This window comes from Amblyomma maculatum, chromosome 2 (genome assembly GCF_055883805.1).
Source record: "Amblyomma maculatum isolate TAMU_Amacu chromosome 2, ASM5588380v1, whole genome shotgun sequence".
Lineage (NCBI taxonomy): Eukaryota > Metazoa > Arthropoda > Arachnida > Ixodida > Ixodidae > Amblyomma > Amblyomma maculatum.
In genome coordinates this window covers 187,657,192-187,683,067 of record NC_139345.1, presented here as the reverse complement: position 1 = coordinate 187,683,067, position 25,876 = coordinate 187,657,192, and the positions used below count along the sequence as shown (strand labels likewise).

Sequence of the window (25,876 nt, the reverse complement as noted above, 5' to 3'; positions counted from 1 at the left end):
AGAAGGCACGATTAGCACATCTCCGTTATCAATGTCAGTAGAAGTAAGCGCGACAAGTTGTTCGCATCCTGGGGGCAACACTGAGTTAGTAGGGGCACGCAGGCGATGACGGGGCTCGGGAGGTTCAGAAGACGGATCACTCTCGTTCATGTAAATGACCCTGCCGCGACAAGAAATGCTGGCAGATGCGGCAGACAGAAAATCCCAGCCTAAAAATAATTGGGTGAGCGCACGCTAACATCACGGCAAATTGTACATAGTGGCGGACATTTTCAACAAAAACTCGCACAGTACACTTAGCAAAAGGCCGAGTTATTGCACTATTAGCTCCACGGAGTTCAGGTCCATCATAAGGCGTTTTCACTTTTCGCAAGCCGAAGCGCAAGTCAGTGTGTATCACAGAAACAGCGGCGCCCGTGTCAACCAAAGCCTCAACAGATAAACCTTCAACCCAAACTAAAATAATATTCCAGGGACGTTCCGGAGGATTTTTGGAATGGCTGAAGAGTGCAGTTTTCCCTCCTAAAACTGCAGTGGTCAGTTTTCCGATAGGCGGGGGGTCGCCAGAGAAGCTTGGCGGAGAGGCGAGGTTCAGCGGCGAAAAGGCGAAGGAGAACGGCGTCTTGAAGGCCTGTAACCACCAGGCGGTGCGGGACTTTCTGGCGGGGGTGATGAACGTCGGGGATGATCAGGGAATGAACGGTGGTTAGAGCCGGAGAAGCGAGGAGGGTAGTCTGCTTCAAATGAGTCGTAGCCACGGCGTTCATTCTGGAGCCTGCGACGACAGAAGCGGGAAATATGGCCTCGGTACCCGCAGTAATAACAAACAGGGCGGGCTGGGCGCCAGGTGGGGTAGTATGTCGGCGCCGCGGCGACATGAGCTGTGGTAGGCGCTGGTGGCATAGGCGCTCCAACTGCAGGTGACAAGGACGTGACCTGGGCGTACATTGGCACCTGACAGATGGTAGGACCGACCGGTGTTGGGGGGAATAGGTCATTGAGGCCAGCTCTTCTTTGATAATGCTACGCAGGCCGGCACTTGAAGGATGTGGCTCAGATGCAGGGCGGCACAAATTACCTTGAGCCGAGAGCTCTTCACGAATTAATCTGCGAATAAGCGCATGGAGGTCAGTGTCGGCAGTGAAACCAAATGAAGTGGGATCAGGCTGCAGGCGTATTAACTGTAGTTCGTCAAGGCGTTGACAAGTCGATATGATGGCGTCGATCAGGGTAGGGTTTTCTGCACGGCCAGGGCGTTATAGGCGAGTGGCCCAATACCTTTAAGGACGTGCCGAACCCTCTCGGCCTCTGGCATGGTGTCATTTATGTGTCGACAAAGTGCAAGAACATCTTCTATTAAGAGGTATAGGTCTCATTGGACCGCTGAAGTCGAGCTTCTAGCTTCTTGGCGGATGCTGTGCGAACAGTAGGAGCGCAGAAAATCTGGCGTAACGTTTGTTTAAAGGTAGCCCAGTCCGGAATCATCAATTTATTACTTAGAAACCACATTTTGGCCACATCCGTCAAATGGTTGAAAGCACTGACCCCGTTGTAGCTGTCGAGCCAATCATGTGCGTCGTCGCGTCTTGATCACCCCGTACCTCCACCACATGTAAGGTAACGCGAAGGTCGGACTTGGGGGATCGGGTTTTATCGCAGACCGGAAGCCTTGGTCGAACACTGCAGTCAACCCCACTCCGAGATGACGATGGGTATTTACAAGATGGAGCAGGATGAAGATGAAGCAGTACGTTCAGCCGTGTGGAAGATGAAGCGCCACACAGTGCTCAGAATTTTTTTTCTTCGCACCACCGAGGCATGCATCACCAATATCTAAGGCAGCTTTTACATTTGTAAACAGCGTTCTGAAATAGAGTCGAAAATGCTTTTATACAATGGTTTTATTGACAGGAAGGGTTGGAAGTGGCCAATTTCATTTTTTGCTTAACATCTTCTATTTTTGTCGGCAGCTTTTTTTTCGTGCTGCACTTTGAATATGATCGTTTCTCATTTTACAAAAGTTGTTCAAAGTAACGTTTGTTGCGGCACGCATTGCATGCCGCACTCGAGTTTCTGGTGTGTGACCATTCTGTACTCACCTATGGGGCTGAAACTTGGAGGCTAACCAAGAGAGTCCTACTTAAGTTGAGGACAACCCAGAGGGCTATGGAACGAAAAATGGTAGGGGTAACATTAAGAGATAGAAAGCGTGCAGAGTGGGTCAGAGAAATAGCTCAAGTTACCGACATTCTAGTAGAAATTAAGAAGAAGAAATGGACATGGGCAGGACATGTAGTGCGAAGAGAGGATAACCGATGGTCGCTGAGGGTAACAAACTGGATTCCAAGGGAAGGAAAGCGTAGCAGGGGGCGGCAGAAAGTTAGGTGGGCGGATGAGATTAAGAAGTTCGCAGGGATGCAGCTAGCACAGAACCGGGTTAAGTGGAGAAATATGGGAGAGGCCTTCGCCCTGCAGTGGGTATAATCAGGATGATGATGATGATGACCATTCTTACAGGTTGCCAAGGCGACATCTAGCATAAATTAAATGCCTACGGGGCTAGCCTGCCACCGGATTTGTATCTTGAAGGCAGTCATTGCACCCGCTACCTCTTCGGTGGTGGACAATGGCATGGCTCTACGGGGCTGGGACTGGTTCAAGTAAGCTGGGCAGTTCAGGTAAATGGCTGGTATGGCATTGCACGCTAGATGAACCCTTTCACTGTCAACTGTCAAAGCCTCTCCTTTTGCCGCATCAGATTGTGATAGCTTCTTCATTGGATATTTCTTCTAGAAGTGAAGTTCACAAACTTGGATAAGTATGAAAAATATGTAGTCAGTTATGGCCGGTATATGGACACATTATTACATAATTTGCGTGTTATTAAGCAGTCGAGCACACTACCACATACTTCTGTTCATTATCCCTGCCCTGATGAAAGTTCACTAAGACTGCCTGTATTTTCACGTCAAACATTGTTTAAGCGTTTCGTGACCTTGTGGTAGAGCATCCGCCTCGCATTCGGGAGGTACCGGGTTCGATCCCTGGTGCCGCCGGTTACCCACCGGTTTTTAAATGGGTACAAGCTTTCCCCCGGCCTGGTGCTCGGCTCTTCTGGGGTGAAATGCTTGGGAAAAGGGCCACATAATGGGCTGTTGCCGCGCAAGGCGGACTTATTGTTGTCCGATGGCGGAACGAATCACTGCCACATCGGCGCAACTATTTGAGCGGTGGCCTTGTGGTAGAGCATCCGCCTCGCATTCGGGACATGAGGACGCGGGACATGAGGAGCACGGCATATACTTCACTTTCTCACCATTGAATGCACAGTGGGTGTGAAATACTTCCGCGAGATGGCTCTCATCCATGCTTCATTCCTACTGGCATCCTTTGGAAACGCGAGTACACACACCTTGGGGACCGGTGTCATAGTTCCTGCGACACCCAGGAACACAACACCGCCCCATGTTTCGCCACGTCAAGCTTAGTCTTCTGCGCAACGCCATATCCCCGTTTCAAGCAACGGTGATGCAGGTCACATTCCAATATTTTGCACGTACTGATAGCTGCAAAAATGGTAAGCAACCTGAAAATAACGTCAACGCGGAGCTGGGCAGCACCAGACTTAACCAAGAGAGTACGCAGCGACGACTGAAAAGCTGGTATTGAGTTGCTCAAACATTTTCGCTCGAACCTGTTTCCGGGAACGTTCGGAGAAAGCCTTTATTGGCTCACACTGGCATCGAAAAAAAAAAGCTGTCCAGGCGAACGGCGCACCTGATTGGTCGACAGAGAAGTGGCATCACCAGGCACCAAATTTGAAGCGACCAACTAGGTCTCATTTTGTCTAGTGTTCCCGCCATCTGCAATCTCACACTTGAACGCGCGCCATGAAACGCAAAGCGACAGCAGCGATGATGTACCGTCCAAACGCCAACGGTGTTGGCAGAAAAGGACAACTAGCGTGACGTACACGGATGGGGAGAGGAGGATGTGAGCAGGCCTTGTAAAAGCCGAGAAGGTGTTGATCTGTCACACTTGCTCTGTGGACACCCGTACCAGAAGGGAGGAAGGTTGCAGTAAAAGTGGAAAGAGGGGAAGGGGAGCCGTAGTGGAGGGCTGCGGGGTAAGTTAGACCACCTGGGGAACATTAACATGCGCTGACATAGCACAGAACACGAAAGATACTTCGTTTTGGTCCATCGAAACGCAGCCGCTATGGTCGGGATCGATCCCTGTAACGCCGGCACAGTAGTAGGGCGTCTTACCACTGCACCACCACGGCGGGCCACAACTTGCCATCCAAACTACCATTTTGAAATGAACGAAGAAACAGCGCCAACAGATCGGACGAGTGGAAATGCGAAACAGACACATGAGGTGCCTTTCCACTCGCCTCTTTTGTTAGCGCTGTTTCTTCGTTCCTTTCAACATGAACCAACCACCCCGGCAAAGTCATTTTCTTAAAATTACTATTAGTTATAAATCATTTATGTACCAAGCAATAGTAAACAGTCCTATTCTTAACAGATGAATATATTTGGAAGTTGGCTTTCGGAGAAAGGAAGGCAGTCTCTCTCAAGTTTTAATAAACGTGCACTCATTTTGTAAATTGATTAACAGGGAAGGAAAGTCGGTGGACACTTTACCAGGCCGTAATGGAAGGTATATGGGTCTCCAAAGGTACACCGCCTCTACTGCCTGTGTTGCTTCTCTGCCTCTGTTGCTTCGAAATAGAGGTACAGACCTCTATTTTGAAGCAACAGTTTCATTAAGCCATTTCTCAGCCAAGGTCAACCTGGTTTGGCTTGTGAGGTTTAACGTCCCAAAGCAACATAGGCAATGTGAGACGCCGTAGTGGAGGACTCCTGAAATTTCGACCACCTGGGGATCTTTAACGTGCACTGCCATCACATGGTTACCTTGCTGTTCACCTCCAACGAAAAGCGGCCGCTGCGGCTGGGTTCGATTCCGCACCATTGTGAACATACTGTAGTCGAGTGCCAAAACCACTGCGCCACCCCGGCGGGCAAGGCCAACCTCTCAGGCCACTTGACCTTCAACAAAGCTGAGGTCACAGTGTGGCCACCTGTGGTATACCATAGCTTGACCATTGACCGTTGAAGGTACATAAAACGTCGCGGTGTTGTCCCTTCTTGGTGTTACCGGCAACTTCGACTTCATAGTCTCGGCGATTTATAAACTGCAAAACTATGGCTGACCGTGTCCAAATCTAAACACAGCCCAAACAAAACAAAGCAAAATGACTGTTTCGCCTTGCATAACTAGGTTTAGCAGGGTTAATCCTCGTGCATTTTGCTCTCCACCTCGTTTCCTCTGTCTTCAAAATTTTTATCTTGATTTGAAACATCGGATCTTCTGGACTGACGCAGGACAACCGACGATCGCGAGGCCAGTTTTTGTGCACGAAGCAGCTCTTGCAACATCGCGTGCAAAACAGCAGGCATGTCGGCGAAAATAGGAGATACTGACAGACAGAGAAGTTTTGAAATTGTTCACGATGCCTTATGGCTACGAGTATTAGTCTTTAAGAATCGGAGAATAATATAGATGTTGTGGATAAATTACTGCATTTTAGCCACGCGCGACGTAAGCTTCAACCAATGCTCTTATATAAGTACAGCGGCTTCAGCCGCGTTCCGGAAACAAACTCCCGTCAGTGAGTGGGGGACTAGTTATGTTTTATTGCAATGTTACCGAGAAACAACTAGCGAGCACCAATAAAATTTTGAATTGCGGAGTTTTATGCCCGGAAGGGATACACCTGGCGCGCATAATGCTAAAATGGCAGCTTTACCAGGATATAATAGTGTGAAGTAAGTTTCCCTGGCCGCGCTTGTTGTGGTTATTTATGCTCATCAATGAGAAATATTGGGTATACCCATCTTTTATTCGTTTTGCTTGGCAGAGAAGAAGACTGCCCGATGATCTGTAAGTAGCATGGAGTGATCTCAATGTTGTCTATACAGTATATAGATTTAGCAATCTCCAAACGCAGTGTCATACATTGGATTACTCACCGGTGTCAAGTACATTTGGTGCCACAATCTGTCGCACACAAACGCATGTGCCCAAACAGATTGTACACAAAGGCTGCTTGAAATGTGTAGCAGATAAATAAATTGGTTCACAGGAAGGGAAAGGCGCAGTAACTGTCACACTTGCTCTGTGGACACCCGAACCGCGCCGTAAGGGAAGGGAGGAAGGTGGGAATGAAAGTGGAAAGAGAGAAAGAGGAGCCGTAGTGGAGGGCTACGGAGTAATTTCGACCACCTGGGGATCTTTAACGTGCGCTGACATCGCACAGCACACGGACGCCACTTCGTTTCGCCTCCATCGAAACGCAGCCGCCGCGGTCGGGTTCGAACCCGGGAACTCCGGCACAGTAGTCGGGCGTCTTACCACTGCACCACCCCGGCGGGGCCGTGTAGCAGATGCACTTTCGGAAACTCGAATAGCGAGATCAGTAAAACATCTATTAGCTATTAATAATTTATTCATAATATTATTATTAGTAGTAATTAGTAGCAGTAGCAGTAGTAGTAGTAGTAGTAGTAATGGGCTCTGTATCTTGGCGTCTCCGCTTGGCAAGACATTCTTCTATTTGTTCGGGCGTATAGGCCTACTATACTACTATACTACTACACTACTGCAAGTAGATCCCAGAAAATAGTACTCCCTAGTATCGGTGGCTGCGTTAGGATGGAGGCGAAACAGAGAGGTGTTCGCGCACTGTGCGATGTCAGTGCACGGTAAAGATTCATGGTGGTTGAAATTACTCCAAATCGAAATTTCGAAATTTCGCAAATACAGCATTATAACCAGCTTTCAGTATGGGTTTGTGAAGCGAAGGTGCGCTGAACAAGCATTGTTAACCATAAAATAAAAAAAGCTTTTGACTGTGTACAACATGATAGTTTATTAATTAAATTGGCTGATTATGAAGTCCATGGCGTGCCACTAGATTTATTAAGAAGTTATCTGTGGTTACAGTTTGTACGAGTTAATAACTGCTGCTCTACTAACATAGTTTTACGGCAAGGTGTTCACTAAGGATCAATTTTTTGACCACTGTTATTAATGGTGTATATTAATGATATCACAAATATTCCTAACTCACCTGATTTGATCGTCTACGCGGATGATACCAATATTTTTTTTACCGACTGTGCATTGTCTACATTAGAAATTACGGTTAATGGCCTCAGTTCCGCCGTCTTAATGCAAAGGCCTATGTCAGCCTGGATAGGCGCGAACGAGCAGAACGCGCTCTACAATCTCGGATACAGATGCCAAACGAGTCAGTCGCAGTCGTGATGTATGTTGAGGACATGACGAAACTATTTCGACGTGCGGATCCCAACATGTCTGAAGACAGAAAGCTGCGCCGCCTGATGCGTGGGGTTAAAGAACAGCTTTTTGCTGCTCTTGTGCGTAGCCCACCAACTAGTTACCTCATTTTTATCAGGGGCGGTCATGATGGAAAAGATCCTGCACTAGCGCTCGGCTGTCTACGACAGCCCAATCCTCGCTACGACTGCTGTAGAGCCTCCTACAGCTGCTGTAAGCAATACTGACCACCTCCGAGATCTTATTCGTGGAACTGCAGAAGGTTTGGGGCATGTTCCAACCCAGGGGTGATTCTCTCGCACATATAATCCACGAAGAAATTCAGCAAGTTACGCAGCCAGCTCTGCATGTTGCTGAAGCTCAAAGTACCCCTGTTCTTGATTATCCTCGTCTGACTTATGCTGACATTCTCCGACGCCCAATTCCAGTCCAAGCTCCGTTGTCTACATTACCACCAACCCAGTGCATGCCCATCCAGCAGCCAAAGGAATACATTCATGTACGGCAACCAACGTGGTACTTGCGGCAACCGCGGTCACACATACGACGAGCGAGCGGACGTCTGGCGGGCCCCTGGAAGCCACCGCCTTTGCTACCGCTGTTTGTAATTGGTCACATTTTCCGGTGGTGCCCTTATCGGGACCTCGGATCGGAGGGTTTTTATGCCAACGCACCTCGTGACATTGGAGACAACCTCGCACAATAGAACCTCCGGATGGCCCGCCGACAATCCAGGTCTCCATCCCCACGTCGGCCATCCCCTTCAACAACTGGTGACTTTCCGCGAGCCCCGCCTGGTCGCTCGCCAAGCCCCCGCCGGGAAAACTGAGTAGAGCGACCTCCGGGGGCGGGGCCGCTAAACGTCAGCACAAAGAAGTCCCCTCAATGAGAACTGATAATAATTTTGGATCAGAAACAACAGCATTTGGTTCACGAGACCGGCTATCGCTGGACATCCCTGTGTGGATCAATGGTCATTACGTCAGCGCTTTAGTGGATACCGGAGCAGACTTTTCGATTATGAGTGGGAAACTGCCAGCGCATCTTAGGAAGGGTATGGCACCGTTGCGTAGCACGCAGATACGCGCGGCTGGGGGGCATGTCATTACTCCTATTGGACAGTGCACGGCTAGAATCCAGATTCCTACGTCGACGTTTGTTGTCAGCGGCGTCGTTCGCCGGGAATGTTCTCGTGATTTGATTTTTGGTGTGGATTTCCTGCGGGAATATGGCGCCATCATCGACCTCCGGCAGCGAACGGTCTCGTTCGCAACGGAGACAGCGGTTGCCAACCCCACCGACGGCCAACGTACGTGCGCCCTACGAGTTTCAGCCGAGTGTATTTCAGTGCCCTCCCGCTCCAGCGGGTTTGTGAGTGCTGTGTGCGACGGGCTACGTGACGGGCCGAAAATTGCTGAAGGCAACCGTTCGCTTTTATTTCCTCATGGCATGTGTGCAGCTCGAAGCTTAATTATTCTCAGCACTGGTCAGTCTCAGCTTCTCGTTACGAACTTCATGAATGAATCTCGCCATCTCTATCGCTCTACTGCCATTGCTTTCGCCGAACTGTTAAATGAAACTTCCGAATGTTTTACGTCTGACATTATTGATACTCCTGGTGTTCTAGACCGCATCGATGTTAGCAGTGACCTTGCTACCTGTCAACAACGAGACTTGCGTGCCTTATTGCTGGAGCACGCCCCGTGTTTTGCCGCATCATCAAAAGTCGACAAACTTCTATCACCAAGCATCGCATCTTTACGTTTGACGATGCCCGACCTATTCGTCAGCAGCCGTACCGTATTTCGGCCAAAGAACCTGAGGCAATTCAGACACAAGTCCAGGAAATGCTTATTGATGATGATGTTCAGCCGTCTAAAACTCCGTGGGCGTCGCCAGTCGTGTTGGTCAGAAAAAAAGATGGCACGCTGCGTTTTTGCGTTGAGAACAGGGAGCTGAATGACATTACAAAAAAGATGTATAACCATTGCCCCGTATTGACGATTCGCTCGACCGACTCCGCAACGCAAAGTTCTTTTCCTCCATCGATTTAAAAAGTGGCTATTTTCAGATAGAAGTTGATGAGCGCGATCGGGAAAAGACTGCCTTTATGACACACGATGGCTTATATGAATTTAAAGTATTGCATTCTGTGTTCAGCGTCAGCGACGTTCCAGAGCATGATGGACACCGTACTTGCTAACCTTAAATGGCAAACCTGTTTGGTTTAGTTTTCAGAAACGTTCGACCAACATCTTAAACGGCTTTGAACGGTATTGGACGCTCTTCGCTCGGCTGATTTGACACTCAAACCGGAAAAATGTTTTGGCACTTTTGGTTTTCCTACCCTGCTATGCTCTGTACCAGACCGCAGTATCTATAAAAAATAAATAAATAAAATGTCACTTTGGATATCAGCAGCTGAAATGTCTGGGTGATGTGGTTAGCGCTGATGGGGCCCGGCCTGATCCTGACGAAACAGCCGCTGTAGCCAACTTCCGAAACCCTACCACGAAGAAAGCAGTCCGACGTTTCTTTGGCCTGTGCGCGTACTATCGCCGCTTCATTGCTGATTTTGCCAAGATTGCAGAACCTTTGACGCGCCTGACACGTGATGACGTCCCGTATGTCTGGTTTACCGAGGAGGCATTCACCGAGCAACGCAAACGACTGCACAATCCCCCCCCCCCCCCTCCCGTTCTTGAACACTTCGAGGAGGACGCCGCCACCGCAATTCACACCGACGCCAGCAACGTCGGTTTGGGTGCTGTTCTGGTCCAGCACCAGCAAGGCGAGGAAAAAGTGGTCGCTTATGCCAGCGGCACCCTTTCCCGGGCAGAATCAAACTATTCAACTTCTGAAAAAGAGTGTCTCGCCGTCCTTTAGGCCACAATGAAATTCCGACCCTACCTATACGGCCGTAGAATTATAGTTGTGACAGACCATCATGCTTTGTGTTAGCTTGCTAGTCTAGGAGACTGATCAGGACGTCTTGCACGCTCGCGTATTCGTATGCAGGAATTTGATTGCTCTATCGTTTATAAATCTGGACGTAAACATGAAGCTCTGTCTCGATCACCCGTGGAGTTGGCCCATGAGAGTACGGACGAAGACGCCCATTTTCTTGGCATTATCAGTTACTCTGATTTAAAGGCCCGGCAACGGGCTGATCGAGACCTCAAAACTGTGATCGATTAACTACAGAGTTTCAATTCTACAGTCTCGACTGTTTGCTAAGACCTCACCTTCCTTCTGTACGCGCGATGGAATCTTCTACAAGAAAAGCGCCGGCAACAGTAACCGAGCCTATATTCTGGTCATCTCTGCAAATCTCGGCGATGAAATCCTTCATGTTTGCAATGATGAACCCACCGCTGGACACTTCGGCTTTGCACGCACTCTTACCAGAGTGCGCCAGGCGTACTACTGGCCCAAACTTGCCGCCACAGTTCATCGATATGTTAGAGGTTGCCGCGAGTGCCAGCGACGCAAGACACCGCCAGTGAAGCCAGCGGGTTTCCTGCAGCCTATTCCTCCACCGCTAGTACCAGTTGACCAAATCTGTATGGACTTTCTAGGCCCTTTTCCTCTATCGTCAGCTGGCAATAAATGGATTGTCGTGGCTACAGATTTTCTGACACGTTACGCGGAAACAATGGCGGTGCCACGTGCAACATCCTTCGAAGTGGCGCAATTGTCCTCCTCCATGGTACCCCTTAATACGTCATCACTGATCGTGGCAAGGCATTTACAGCGCGTCTCCTTGAAGACGTTTTCTAACTAAGCCAGACACATTACCGAAACACCATCCTCAGTCTAATGGCCTTACGGAGCGACTAAACAAAACAATAGCGGACATGCTCGCCATGTACGTAGATGTGCACCATAAACCTTGGGACGAGATATTGCCTAATGTCAGGTTTGCATATAACACGGCCCTCCAAGAAACAACTGGATTCACTCCGTTTCGCCTTGTATACGGACGCGATACAGAATACAGACCATGCTAGGTGCTATGCTGCCATGTGCGGCTGACGACCAGCTGCTCACCGCTTACGCAGAATTCACGAACTACGCTGAGGAGGCTCGCCAACTAGACCGTAATCACATTACGAAACACCAAGCAACAGATGCACGCCGATACAACGACCTCCATCGCTATGTCGTGTTCCAGCCTGGTGACAAAGTTTGGGTGTGGACACCTGTCCGGCGCCCAGGCCTGTCAGAAAAACTTCTCAATCGTTACTTCGGACCCTACAGAGTGTTGCGTCGCCTCTCAGAAGTTAGGTACGAGGTTATTCCAGACGGAACTGTACCGAGTTCTAGTCGTCAGTCCTCGTCTAACCTAGTGCACGTGCTTCGCATGAAGCCGTATTTCACCCACTGAAAGCTGTATTTACCGTCCGGATCAGTTTTTTTCAGGGCTTGCATTTTTTTTCGAGGGGGGGAATAATGCAACCTGGCGGTTTGAGGTAGCGCTTGAAAGACAACTTGTAGACTATCGCGCGCTTCGGCTAGCTAGGACTGTGAACACTTAAGTCTGTGTCTCTGGTTACCGTTTCCCATGAACCACTGCCTTGACTGGGTGTCACTGCCCCTGTTGCCGTTTCCCATAAATTCCTGTCTTCGTGACAATGCTTGCCGCTTTTGGAGTACGCGTTGGTTGTTTGGAATAGCACTTGTAAATAGAACTGGAGCAAGGTTGACAGAGTACAGCAAAAAATGTTACGGATATTTTGATATCGCTTTCCTTGCTCAACTTCTTCCTCTCACTACACCAAGAGTACTTCCCTGAATATTCCTTTTCCTAACTGCCGTCGTGTCAGAGTAGATATAATTTTTCTGTACAAGGCTCTTCATGGCCACATTATGTGCCCTCAGCACTTAGATTACATCCATCTGCGCGCTCCGCGAAAGAGCAGAGGGAATTCAGACCATTTCAAGTTTCTCCGTCTCTTCATTACCGTTCCCCTCTTGACAGAATGCAGAATGACAGATGCAGAAGACAAAAAGAGTTAAACAACTCTTTTTGTCTTCACCTTGATATGTTCCAAAACTCGCTCTTTTATTTATATTGGACGTTCGTAGCTTTGTAATCTAAACTGTATTTATCACGTATAACTTCCACTTTTTAGCCTAAGTATTGTATTTAATTTACTTCACGTTTTACTTTTTCTCCTGTTCAGTGCTATTTAAAGTATTTTGTACTGCTTATTATTCGTTTCTTATTTACATTTTAACTTTAAGCTTTATTTTTCATTCTAACTGTCCCGCTTTCAATTCGATTTCTTTATTGTATTTCCCTGTATTGGTAGCCTGTGTTTTAAGTACCACGCACCTGTTGAGTCTGAAATGATTGTTTATTTTATATGTTTTTCTATTAGTATAATCAATGTCAATTTTTTCTTTTTTTCTCTATCTACTGCTTTTATTCGTCACGTGATCTACAATTCTCCGACTGGGTATATAAGACATGCTACTCATTGTTTTCTTTCTTTCCGCGACACTTTTCGTCTCAGTTTCATTTCATGTGTTAATTGTTTCTTTTTTTGTGTTGTGTGTGTAAAACTTGTGTGTGCATTATCATTTTTTTGTGCTGCAGCACGAAGACCACATGGTTGTTCTTGCGCACATAAAATAAAGATTGATTATTATTAATAATAATATTGTTAATAATGCCCCACAGGGGTGGCGCCGTGGTTACTGTTCCCAAGAACGTGATCCCGGCCTCGGCGGCCGCTTTTCGATACAGGCGAAAAGCAAGGTGCCCGTGTGCTGTGCGATGTCAGTGCACGTTAAAGAAGCCCAGGTGGTCGAAATTGCGGCCTCGTTCACTACGGCGTCTCTCATAGCCTAAGTCGATTTGGGACGTTAAACCCTACAAACCAAAGCAATTATTAATAATAATTGGTTCACAAGAAGCGAAAGGCGCAGTATCTGTTACACCGCTTCCCGGTGTGCAGGGGGGCATAGACACGGTTCGATCCGATAATGCTGGAGGATGTCTGTGCACGTAACAAGCCGCGCGACTACCTTGGGGAGTGTCAGAGGAAGCGGCAGGCTGGGGAGGATGCTCCGATCGGTAGTTGAGTTCTCGGGCTAAAGCATGCGCCTGTGCGTTTTCGTTGAGAGTCTCATGGGCTAGGGCCCATATGAGAAGACGAGGTGTAGGTGGTAAGGGGAGAGATCGGAGGATAGTGTGTACCTGTTGGAATATCGACCTGCATCGAAGTTACGAATTGCTTGTCGAGAAGCGCTAGCGACAACTTTCATGGAGCGGTCGGTCACAGCTAACTCAATGGAAACCTATTCCGTGGTGGTAACATTTGCGGCGTTGAAGACGCTGCAGGCATTGGGCCACTTTCGGGTGCGGTGCCAATGCAACCGCAACCGTAGCGGGGCGAAGGGGTTGGTGGGGTGTATGTAACATTGGGGTGGCCGGTAAAACGTTTGTGGAGTTGCCGGGCTCGGTCGGCTCTGTGCTCTGTATGATACTCTGGATGCATACGTTTGGGAAGCGGAGGTATACGAAGACTGAGTCTCTGCTCAAGCGTGAGGTTCATAAACGTAGACGTCGCCCTCAGAGGGGTGATTTCCACCTGGCGCAGCACTGCGCAGTCCACATATGTCAGCGAGAGGCGCTCATATTCGGAAGTTATCAAACCCATTCGACGAGCTGATTGAAGCGACTCTTAATTTCCCTTACGGCGAAGTTCAGGTGTGACAAGCGTGGTTCAGGTGTGAAGGAAAAACTTTATTTAGCCCTATATTATCTTGGCGGTTTTGAGACGTCTTCAGATATGTCTGCTTATTGCAGCCACCAGAGTCTTCTCCGCACACCTCGTCCACTTCTACACAATGGTCGGTAGCCTTCATTCCAGGGCTCCGCTGGCTACTGCCGCCCGTTAGGCGTACTGTACCAGACCTTGCTGGTCTTCGCAGCGGTCGCTGGACAGCAGAGTCTCCCGTTGCTTCGCACTCGGGTTTAGACTATTGGGGACCATGTCAATGTTTTGTAAGTCCCATGTGACATGATATAGTGCGGGTTTTTCATCGCACCACGTACATCTGTCCGCGTATACGGTAGAGCGCATTTCGTTTTGTATGTGTGATTGGGTATGAACCCGTCTGTAATTGTCTCCAAATGACAGCTTCCTTTCTGTTGAGAGAACTGTGCGGTGGGGAATATTGCATTCTTCTGCCTCTATAGTTTTCTAGTATGGCCGAGTATGCATTGGGAGCTGGGAAAATTCCGCGTACTCGTCGGATGCTCGGAAAGTAGTCTATGCTCGAGCTATCCTGTCGGCATCTTGGTTCCCTGCCGCACCCATGTGCCCCGGTACCCACATAATTTTGTGTCTGGTCTTGTTTTCTTTGTGGTTTTCAATTCTGTCGCTCGCTTCTAGGAATATACGGAGCGCGTGACCACCAATCCTACCGTTTATATAAATTCGACAAGCTGTTTGAGAGTCCGTGAGTATCGTTAGCGACCATCCGGTTCTATAGCCCTCTGCCACCGCTAGAGCAACAGCTACTTCATCGACCTCTGCTACTGTGCAGTGTCGCATAGAGGCGCTGGTCACTTCACGTAGAGACGAATCGGCAACTGTGGTCACTGCTAATTTTGTTGTGTCCTCCTCTCGAGGACGCGTCTGCATACATGGTCGTATCTTGAGGAGCGTATGTTTTTTGAATGAATTCGGCCCTTGCTTCTTTGCTACCTTGGTGGAGGTAAGGGTCCATGTTTCTCAGGATAGAAGATACCTTGAGAGACTTGAAAACATTTAGAGGGCACTTTGGACCATTAAGTTGTTGTTGCAACTCTAGGAAGAAGAAAAGAATTCAAAGTGTCGCTTAGATGTCTCTTAAGGGGTGAATTGCGAAAACCTATACGCTCTTCTCGGACCATTTGCTTTCCATCAATGGCCACTTATCGGCGTTCGTTGCAGTGATACACATAATTATAATTGGTTTACAGGAACATGAACACGATCGCTGCTGGGATCAGTGGGGGTGGCTGCTCCTAGCCCTACGGGGCTGGGACTGGTAGGTCAACGCCGCTTCCGGCGGGCTCTAGCCTGCCACTAAGAGGTTCAGAGCCGAGCTTCGCGTATGCCATATGCCGCGACCGAGTGACGTCACAGCCAAGAACATCTGCGCAGCCCCCTGCCAAGCTCTGCTGGCGTTGCCCAGCAACGCTTAAGAGGTTTGGGACTCCACCTCATTAGGAAAAATTAGTCTCCATCCGGAAAACCAACCTCCATCCCTAGGATCCCCAGCCGACCGCTTTACCGCTGTGCCACGCTCTGGGTCGTTAAAAGCTCTTCATATTTCATCTTGTCTACCGTGAGGATGATGCAGGAATTCGGCGGGATTCGGCGGGTGACAGACACTGCGATTGGTGAGCAATTTGAAAGTACCAAGGACTAGAATAATTGTTAAGTCACTGAATTAGGGTTGTTGTTGTTGAAAACCTTTATTTCCACCGAGAAGCTCCGTTTCGGACACCCCGGCACGCAGGCCTGATGGAGCCTTACTCAGGAGCCTCGCGAACTAAGGTCTGGTGAATATGCATTGTTGCTTCACGGCCTCAGCCGCCAGGGGGATGGCTTGCTGCTGCTGAGCGGGGTCCTCGCTTCGCAGCAGGGTCTCCCAGGCGTCTCTATCTATATTTTCTTTAGCTCCTGGGCTGTTGTTACATTCCCAAATAATATGATCTAGAGTGCCCCATCTCCCACATGTTATGCAATGTATATCCTTTTCATCTTTTGAAATTGTTGTATATACCCAAAAGGGTCTAATATGATTGCCCCCTTGTAGTCTTCTCCATGCAATTGCCTCCCCATTTCCGAGGGAACGGTCTGGCGGCGGATAGACCCTTCTGTTTAGTTTATAGTGCTCTGTAACCTCTTTATACGAGATTAAGCTATCTTTTATATTCATGCAAGAGGGCTGCTCGGCAGCCGCCTGGTGATAGAGAGCTCGGGCAAACTCGTGAGCAGCCTCATTCCCTGCGATGGATTCATGTGCTGGCATCCATATAATTTCCACGTTGCGCTCAAGCGGCCTCGATTCGAGGACTCGTTTAGCTTCTTCTGATATTCTTCCCTTCCCAAAATTTCTGACCGCATTTTTGCTATCGCATAGTATGAATTTAGCCTTGGTACCGACACAAGCGAGCGCTACTGCCAATTCCTCCGCCGCGTTGGCGTCTCTCGTGCGGCTTGAAGCCGATACTACAGGTGCTCCTGTCCCGTCCACTACTGCGGATGCGGCTGCTCCTTGCCGTCCACACGCAGCATCTGCGTAGGCCACTTGTTCTGCTGGTTGTTCTGCAATTTTTTTCTCGTAGGCTCTGGCTCGTAGGCGTAGGCCCGCGCCTCTCTTTGTTATATTCGGGGTGCATATTTTTTGGCATAGGCGGGACGCGTATCCTGGCTCTTATCTCTTCCGGGATATCCACTGTCTTATGGGCAGTGTATCGCGGTTTGATGTCTATCCATTCTAGTATTTTTCTTCCTGTTTCAGATTGGCTAAGTCGCTCCAGCTGAGCTATTCTAACTCCCTCAGCTAGCTCGGCCCATCTGTTGTGGATACCCATCTTCTCAAGACGTTCGGTTGATGTGGATATGGGAAGTCCCAGAGCGCTCTTGGCACATTTCCTCAGTATCCTGTCTAGTTTATCTATGTTCTCTTTGTTCATATTTAAGTACGGCGTTGCATAGCAGACTCTGCTTGTTATATACGCCTGTGATATTCTTAGGAGGCTTCTCTCTTTTAGGCCTCTCCCTTTTACTGTTATCCTTCTGAATATGCCTTGCACTTGATCCGCATATGTTGCTAATTTCTTTATGGTATTGGTATTGTTGCCTTTATGATTGATAACCATACCCAGGACTCTCACCTCCTCGACCTTCTGCACCTCTAGGCCCTCTACTACCACTTTGGTGTTTATTGGCTTTTTGTCTCTGCTGTTGGTGTTTTACCTCAAGAGCTCCGACTTCTGCGGTGAGCATGCTAGTCCTCTGTCGGCTGCATACTTCACCACGGCGTCTGCGGCTCTCTGCAGGCTCCACTCAATTTCTGCATCATTTCCATTGTTCATCTTGATGTTATTATCGTCAGCATACATGCTGAACTTTATTCCATTCAGCTTAGCTGGGAGGCCTCTCATTGCTATGTTGAATAGAAATGCAGATAACACGGCACATTGAGGGGTTCCTTTGCTTCCTAGCCTTATGCTGGGAGACTCTGCGTCCTGAAATTTAATCACCGCCCTTCTGCCCTGACGAAAGTTCTTAATATAATTGTATATTCTTTTGCCAACGTTTACTTCCTCAAGACCTTTTAGTACCGCGTCATGTCTGATATTATCGAAGGCCTTCGTGAGGTCTAGGCCTAGGATCAGCTTAGTGTCTAGCCCTTCCTTGTCTATGATATCATGTCTTAGTCTGAGCATTATGTCCTGCCTGCTGAGCTTAGGTCTGAAGCCTACCATCTCATGCGGCCATAGGTTTTCATCCTCCATGTATTTGCATCAAGGATGTGACATCACCCATCTGCCGTTAGCTATGAGAACCAAGCGAGAGCGAGTGCGCTCCAACGCCGCCGGTGGGCGCTTCTTCTTTCCGCGAGACAGATGCTGCGCCTTTCCTCGTTTCCTGTAAACGAACAATAGAACGCCGGTGAACTTAGACGCGCTCTACATGGAAGCCAAGAAGAGTTTAGCTGTTGGCGAACGGAGCTGAAGACTGGAGAAATTTTCTGAACCCGAAGTAGTCACTGGTTTTCGCTACGTATATCCAGGGATAGCAACGCCTCCTATAACTTCCAGGCCTGTGCGTCACGTGACGTGACGTTGGCTACGTCACGACGCGGAGGCTGATGGCACTCCTACCGTTTGTGGCCGTGGCGTCGCCGGCGTAGTGCGGGCTGCGTCGCGCTGCGCTTGTAGCTCCCATCGTTTTTGTGACAGGCGCGACGTTTGAAGGTGCGAGTTTCGTAAACGACGAAAGAATGTCCCATGCATTTATGAATGTCAGCTGGTTTCTATTTACCGCAACGAACATCGCGAAGCAAGCGGGTGGAGTAATTTTGCATGTGGCCTATTACTGCGTCATATGAATGCATCATGTATGCGCCTGTGCGCATTCTTGAGTAGTTTTATTTTGTTAACAAGTGCAGCCCATTAATGCGATCGGTCATGAATGGAGGATGCTGGTTATTTTTTTTTTCACTGTCACCTTGTTTTTGTTTCGTGGAACTGGTACGTGATTTAGTGCCGTCTGTGAAGCACTGCTAATGTAACGCTATTTGTAAACTGTAAATCTTAAATGATTTTGAATCATATCAAGCACCATTATCACTTTATTTTGGTTCATTATATTGACCACGTACCATTAATATTGTTGTAGCTTTTGAGAGATTGACATATGCTTTTTCAGGCAGGGAAGATAGGCACGGGGGTTGAGGAGATGGTTGCAGGAGGAAAAAATGTTCATCACAGCTCTCGAAGGGCTAAATTGATGCTGCAGACTACGCTACACTTTTGCTATGAAACAACCAAACGTGGATAACAGGGTGACCCAAGCAATGCTTATTTACAGTTAATTTCGCTCACTGTCAATACAGTGTAGTACAATACAATTTCAAATCAACATGAACCAGGGTGTGAAAGTCTGCCAGGAATTTAAAACCGCTTTATGACTGTTCGTCCACAAAGATGCGTGTTTTTCTTTTCTTCGCACATTCTTCTTTCCCAACACGCTCAATACCCAGTCGAAAAAGACTGCAGAACCTTGTCAAAATTACGACAAAACATCCTGTAGTTCTGTCGTAACCATCAGAATTTTCTGTAGTTCTGTAGTTCTTTCTGTAGTTCTGTACTTTTTCTGTGGTAAATTTCTGTTGTCTGTAGTTCTGTAATACTTCTCTGTTGTAACTACAGAAATTTGTGATGTTACTACAGAATTTTTTGTTGTCACAACAGGTTTCCAGTCAAAAACCGCACAGAAATTCTGTCGTAACATCAGAAAATTTTCTGTAGTTTTTTCCGACTGGGTATCGTTTCTCAGCTTGCATAAATTATTCAGCAATATATTCGTGGCACAGTTTGAAACAAGTGTAAGAAGGAGCTCATATGTGTGGCCCTTTACGCATTCTGTTACTTCCTGAAGCTGGGGCAGAGACTGTAATGTCAGCTGCCTGACAATTTTCCTTTGATGTCCTGTCTGCAAAAATTCAGAACAATTGTACTCAGTCAGCTTCTTTACAATAACCTTAGTGTGCATGACAACTGTTACAACAAATGGTGATGGTAATTGCAAACCACCCCAATCTAAGCGAGCAATTAATGAATTCGGTTCGTTTTCCAGATCAACCTCCTCTCTATCAACAACTAAGGTGTCTCGGCAGCTTGCACATTTAAGGACTTTCAATGCAGCGTGGGCGCAATAACCGCCAACATATGCTATTACAGGCATATGTTCACTTAGTGCTTCAAGGTCGGAATCTGTGACGTTGATACAAAAATTGCTGTTGGTGCCACTGGCAGGGCTTGTGTCTTGAATGTCTCTCAGATCCGCTGAGCTCATTACAGGCAGAGTGTTTTGTAAACGAATCCTGCCGTCTGTCTCATAAAGTTGCCTATACTGATATGTGGTAATTTCCTCCTGCCATCTGCCGGTACTGGCCGAAGCGACTCTCCAGGCAGTCAGTTTGTACTTTACCGAGGAGAACATATCTGTGGCATAGTTCGGTAATAAAGTACTTTGAAAGCTCCAATAGAGCGTGTGCAGACAGTTTCAGAGCTCTCAGCGTTTCTTTAGTGAGCACGCCAGTGTCCTGTTTGTAGAACTCCCATGCATCAAGCCACGTGATGAAGGCATCGAGGAATGTACATTTGGGGTCATCTGTTAGGCACGAAATAGGCTCCTGAAAGACATTGCGATGGTGTATGCCTTTGTTTGGTGTTTTCACATTTACAATGCTCCACCAACGTATGATTATTTTAGAAAGTCTGAAGTTTGTTCTGCATGATAGATAGACGTTGACTCGCGGTGTACTACAAGGGCTTCAGCAACATATGGGCTAAAAACCTGCAATGCTATTCTAACGTTCTGGCGTTCCAAGTTGCTTGGATTAAAGGCTTTAGATGTTAATCCATACCCACACTTCAAAAGTTGGGAAGATTCTATCTTGTACACTTGTCGCAAATCCTTGAATGAGGCAGTCCTAATGCTATCTGGGTGTACACTGTTGTTAGAGAGCTCAAAGTGTAGATAGTAGAAGCTTGTGCCCGCATTTTTTTGGTTAATTCAGTTGTTTCGAATGCATTTCAGTAAGTGCACGGCATCAACTACATAAAAGAGCGGTCGGGATGGATCCGCAGGGTGCGGGTACAGAATACGGAGCTTGTTCGGTTCACTGAACATCATCATTACTTTTCGGCTTATTGAATTATTATCGGAGACAACTGCTACAACCTTAAACCCTGTTTCTTCTAAACGCAAAATAACTTTCTTCAGTATTACATGGAGATCATCACCAGTCAACGTTTTGACTGGAAAGATATATGCCACCTCTTTAAATGAACTTAAAAGACTTTGTACCATGAATACATGTGCTGATGTTGCTGCTTCGGTAGAATTTGCGGCAGCACCACTAATGCTGCCACCTTTATAGTCTAGAAAGGGTTTGATGTGGATTTCATCCAACATCAACGTGACACAAGTCTCATGAGGCTGCAGCTGCTTAAATCTGTGTGCTACATACTGTAGGAAGGTGCCCCCTAATGACTCTTTTTGTGGAGCCAGCTGATAAGGAGGGCACCCATTTCGTATTGTGCTTGGATGAGTCAAAGTGAGTTCACTCATCTTTCTTAAATACTTATACGCATGTGCTGATATGGTGTACAAAATGCATGAAAGCACCATTAGTTCAGGGCTGTACTGGACACGTCCTTTGGCAAGTGTTATCAGCTGTTCCTTCAAAAACGTAAGTCTCTTTTTTTTTGCATGGATATTGCGCTCAAGCTTTTCGAGGAGAACGCTGATTGCATCCATCAGGTGGCATGTTTGATCTTGAGAAGACCGCATAGAGAGACTGTCTAAAATTTGCAACAGGGATCTTACATCATTAACTGCGTCTGGAGTAACAATATCTCTCAACTTTTTGATAGGGGCTCCCTGATAGCAGGCACTTAATTTAAGACTGTCAAACACCGTTAGGGATGAATTCAAATATGGTTCACTTTCATTTACAATGTTCAGAAACATTGTGCACCTGTCGTTGTGTATTACAGTCCACACATCTGAAACTGATGCAGCTTGAAGGCACGCTTTAATCTGCTGACGTGTTGAAAAATGGTGCCTTTCTTCTTCCGCTTCATATGACGCAACAGATTCTTGAAGAGCCCGAGCAAGTCCCGAGGACTCCTGCCGGCATCTCTTGATATCTGGCGGTACTCTTGAGCTTTGTTTTTTCTTCGTGAGATGTGAAGGGCACCCAGGGAACACGCTAGGCACAGACCCAGGTCGCAGGCGTGGCACAGGCAATGACACCTCTATCACTTTTCCTGTCTTCCAGTCCCCCGCCGGGGTGGCGCAGTGGTTACGGCGCTCGACTACTGTTCCCAAGGACGCGGGATCGAATCCCGGCCCCGGCGGCAGCTTTTCGTTGGAGGCTAAAAGCAAGGCGCCCGTTTGCTGTGCGATGTCAGTGCACGTTAAAGAACCCCAGGTGGTCGAAATTACCTGGGTCCTCCACTACGGCGTCTCTCATAGCCTGAGTTGCTTTGGGACGTTAAACCCCACAAACCAACCAACCAACCAATCTTCCACTCAGTATACGACGTTGTTCGTTCCAAGCACGAAGGGTCGAAGTGAACAGCACAGACCTACAGGAATGCAAAATATGCGTGTGAGGGACACAGCATCAGTACAAGAAAATTGCTCTCGTAAATGGCAAATGCCCAAGCAAATAAATTAAACCAGCAATTTATGAATTTCTACCATTACATTCTTAGGTTCCCTTTTTCACTCATATAAAAAATTGGCAAGTTTACTACCACAAATGTGACCTTTGTGTAAAAAATAAGCAATTTACTGGTTCCTTATTGAAAGTAAACCTGGCAACATTTGCTCAAACAACGGCAATACATCGGTAGTAAAATCTAAAACTTTCCAACGGCGTGCTTTTTTCAACGTGCCGCATATTTAAAGTTTTACGCGAAAGTGTATACAACTCGTTCGCCTGAAAAGCCGCCGGCGTTGTAGTTCGCACGATCACGTCGGAAATAATCGGACGCTGCATGAAAGGCGCGATTGAGGCGTCCACCGAGATGCTGTGATGCGAGAGAGTTACTGCCCCCATCCTTTCCTATAAATGCCGGTTGAAATGTTCACCGATATGTCGAGATGTGAGAGGTACTGCGCCCTTACCTTTCTTGATAATAATTGTGGATATGGGAAAGGAAATCGCGCAGTATCTGTCACATAGTTCGTTGGACACAAAACGCGTTTGTGGAATCGGCGTTCGGAGAAGCGTCTTCAGAGCGCAAGCAGCGTAGGGGTGGAACGCTCACGATGACACACTGATGCTTTCGCGTTCGCAGCCTTAACTGTCCTCCGAGTTTGTGGAGTCGATGTGCACAAACGCGTCTTTTGCGCAACCAGCGTTCCGGTCGAACGCTCATGATGACACACCGATGCTTTCGCGTTAATAGCCCGTAAGCAGCCTTAAGCCCTCTGAATTTTTTTCCCCTTAAGGTTACCTTCTGCACTGAGGAATTTTGCATCACAAACTACTGCACCTCTGAGAGCTTACACATTGACCACGCAATAAATAATGTAACGCGAAGGGAATATATTTACATAAACTTTACAAATGACTCAACCGAGGCAGTGGCAACAGAGAAGGTTGTAGCCGTACTTCATACAGCGGAAATTACGGCTAACAAAATTAATACTTTCTCTCAGCACACATGCCAACGCTTTATCGGACCACTCACACGCATGACATTCTTGGTGAAACGAAATAGTTTGAGAAAAATGAAAACTAAAGAATCATTGAAAGCATTCTTGGTATATGAAGTTGGCACGAAATTCTTCCTCGGAATAGCGCGCAACCACTTCTCGAAGGTGTCTTTCTCCTTCGGAAAAGAAAACACTTGAACTTTCTTCTCAACATTATAGTTGCCGGAACAACCCGGCACGCAACACTTGTTAGGCATTGCAGCCGTCGATAAACGCACATGGAAAACGCGCACAAACGCTGATGGCTAGAGATTTGGTCGAGCGCAATAGCGGCATTCACATTGCGACCGGCGGCGAAGCACTCCAGGCACCGACTGCACGGCGCGGCAGCGAAGAGGGGCATGGCAGGCACTATAGCATGGCGAAGTGACCGCCGGCAGGATGTGACGTCATAATTTAGGGCGCAGGCCTGGAAGTTGCATAGCAGAGCTAAGCTATTGTTAATTAAATTGGTTCACAGGAAGGGAAAGGCGCAGTAACTGTCACACTTGCTCTGTGGACACCCGAACCGCGCCGTAAGGGAAGGGAGGAAGGTTGGAATGAAAGTGGAAAGAGAGAAAGAGGAGCCGTAGTGGAGGGCTACACAGTAATACTGACCACCTGGGGATCTTTACGTGCGCTGTCATCGCACAGCCCACGGACGCCTCTTCGTTTCGCCTCCATCGAAACGCAGCCGCCGAGGTCGGGTTCGAACCCGGGTACTCCGGCACAGTAGTCTTTCTCCTCTATTTTCTTTTCTGTCTGAACGTAGTAGCGGAGGTGGCTCAGTTACAGAGCCAGTAGCAGGCCCGTGCATTTTTCACCTTCTTCCTTCAGCCGCAAACACAACTGGGAGACGCAGTATCTGTCACTTTCTCCGCAAAGTGTGAGTGTGTACGGTGCACCATCGCTCCTGTCGCGTGGCTTTCCTTGGCGCGGGTTCAAATTTGACATTGCAGATGGCAGGAAAGCTAGACAAGAACTATTCTCGCCGAATCTCGCGGAATATGACAGATTTTCGACCACAACTGTCCGTACGGGATTTTGATCCATGAACTACGAAAGGTTTTCGCCCAAATTGATGGGCCTGCTAACTATACTCGCGGAAAACGTTCTGTGGCAATGTTGTGGAAGCTACGGAACGAAACGCACCAGCTCGCTCGGCACAAGAATATTGTCACAGAAGCCAGTGAAACTGGTTCAGCAGGTTTACTTAGAACTAAGTAAAAGCACCGGCAAGATCAGGCACGGAACCGACTGGCGGGCGAGCACCGAGAGCGAAGACAAGCGCGTGCCAGTCTCCCGAGCTCGCCACATGGCGGCGCCAGTAAGATAACATTGCGGCATTGACCCTCCCGGTGGGAAAGGCATCGTCCCGATGCCGAGTGGCAAGGTCGAAGATAACCGTAGTCGGCGAGGATGCGAGTTCACATCAAGTAGTTAAAGGAAGCAAAGAAAAAAAAGCACATGTAGCTTGACCTAGCGGGAGTAGAAGGGCTTCATCCTGGCGACATGTACGACTTCCAATTGTGCTTGCCGTCGGGATGAGCGAACAGTTCTTTGCGGGGTCACTTCGTAGGTGACGTCGCTGAGTTTGCGTTGTACTTCGTACGGGCTGAAGTAGTGGTGCAGAAGCTTCTCGGAGCGACCCCGCTGGCGAACAGGTGTCCGCCCCCAAACCTGATCGCCAGGGTTGTAAATTGCCTCCCTGTAACGAAGGTGATACCGTCGAGCATCTTTAACTTCCTGTGTCCGGACTCTCAGTCTAGCCAGCAGGCGAGCGGCCTCGGCATGCTGGACGAATTGGTCCGCACCGGCAATCGATGGGTGGGCAACATCTCGCAGTAGCATTGCATCCAGCATGGTGACAGCTTCGCGACCGTACTTCAAACGAAACGGTGTAAAGGGGGTCGTTTCCTGAACTGCGGTGTTATAAGCAAATGTTGCATACGGTAGTACCTGGTCCCAGTTCTTATGATCGTTGACGCACATAGAAAGCATATCGGCGATGGTCTTATTGAGTCGCTCAGTAAGGCCATTCGTCTGAGGGTGGTAAGCTGTTGTGCCACTGAGCCCCATCACATCCTGGGTTAGAGCTGAAGTAAATGCCGTGCCTCTGTCAGTTAAAACGATCGCAGGGGCACCGTGACGAAGGACTAGATTGAAGATGAAAAAGTTCGCAATATCAGTAGACGTGCCGCTGGGAAGAGCTTTCGTCTCACAATAGCGGGTTAGGTAATCTGTGGCGACTATAATCTACCTGTTGCCCAATTATGACGTAGCAAATGGCCCGAGCAAGTCCATACCGACTTGGTGAAAAGGTACTCGCGGAGGAACAATAGGCAGCAGCAGGCCGGCCGGCTTGACAGGTGGTATCTTATGACGTTGGCAATCATGGCACGTACTAACATAGCGCTGAACCATAGCGGCAAGCTTGGGCCAGTAGTACTTTTGTCGTACTCGTGCCAAGGTGCACGAAAAACCTAGATGTC

The 25,876-nt window shown here is 48.1% G+C and overlaps 1 pseudogene; it reads right to left on the bottom strand.

Moving 5' to 3' along the window:
• Positions 1-13,917: 13,917 nt before the first annotated feature.
• LOC146200635 (uncharacterized) lies at positions 13,918-23,630 on the bottom strand (annotated as a pseudogene).
• Between the last annotated feature and the right edge of the window lie 2,246 nt (positions 23,631-25,876).